Here is a 1,446-nt window from a genome sequence, read left to right as displayed (position 1 = left end):
TTCATGTCAATTTAGAGTTGTATTTTGTGTTAATGATGCATGTTGCTAGCCTGGAAATCCAGACTGAATTAAGCTTAGTTTCACAGTTGTTTCTCTCCACTATCAGGCTCGCATTCAGGTCATCCCAAACATTGGCCCGGTTAGAAAACAACCAGGAAAGTCTACATTTTATATATATATATATATATTGTAATAACATTTTATTTAGAATTCAGCATTTAAAAAAAATATTTGACAATGATATTTGAAATAAATTATAATTATCAATTGTTTTTGTTACAAATAAAATCCGGCAAACAATAGTCATGATTTATTTCAATAGCCCTAATAAAGTCTCTGCTTTACGGCTATAGATTTGTTTTATTTTCAGAAAAATTCTTACACTTAGGAGAAAATGTCATAATTCTGAGAATTAATTTCTTAGTATTAGTATGCCTTGTGAATTCAAGCCCAGAGATCTTACCATACTCAATTATTAACTTGTACACAACTACGGTTTAAAAATGCTGATTCATAAAATACTTACCGTAAAACTTCAATTAAATGCACATAATCTCAAATAGCTGCCTGTCCCTTTTATTTGCTGCGCATCGGCACACATTTAAGCAAATAAACGGCTGTTTCAAATAAAATAAAATGTTTACGAGTGAACTTCAGTAAGTACCGTAAAGATTAGGCAATAGAAGAGAAAGGGGAGCAACATTATTGCCATGGATGAAACAGCAGTCTGGTTTGACATGGTTGGCTCAACTAGCAAGATCTCACGGTCTCACTTCAGTATTCAACGTTTGTCCAGGAGGGATAAACGTCTATGGGTGAAGTGAAAGTAGGTAAGGATTAAGGTTGTTAAAACAGAATATATATATATATATATATATATATATATATATATATATATTTTTTTTTTTTAAAGCAACAAAAACTTGATGGTTAAGTTGTCCCTAGTGGATGGAATGGAAGGTATCTCCCAATGTCCCGGGGACCTGAACAATCGTTGATTACTGAATTCTATCTGGTAAGATCATGTTGGTGCTGATGCATGACATCGGGGATGTATGATAGGCAGCCTCGTCTTTGCAAGTCTGATCTGTGATAAATGTGTTATGTTTGTACTGGTCATAAACAGTGTGCTAGTCTTTTCAACATTTTATTGAGGAAAACCTGTGTGCATTAAGGATAGACACCTGGCTCAAATAGGAGCCTGTCTCTAATATGCGCCGGTTATGTTCAGTGATTGAAGCAAATAAACACCCAGACTATTAATTTAAGTTTTAGTGTATTTGGACCACATCATGTTGGCTTTCCAAAAGCATTTTTTCTTATGAAAGGCATTCCATCTTGACAGGGAGAGGATGAGACAACACTCAAGTCAGTAACACTAACAGTTTATAATTTTTTATACCACGGTTTTGTTGAACATTCGATTCTGATTGGCTGAAGGGTGCT

Source organism: Oncorhynchus clarkii, chromosome 2 (genome assembly GCF_045791955.1).
Source record: "Oncorhynchus clarkii lewisi isolate Uvic-CL-2024 chromosome 2, UVic_Ocla_1.0, whole genome shotgun sequence".
NCBI lineage: Eukaryota > Metazoa > Chordata > Actinopteri > Salmoniformes > Salmonidae > Oncorhynchus > Oncorhynchus clarkii.
Note: the sequence above shows the minus strand (reverse complement) of the source record.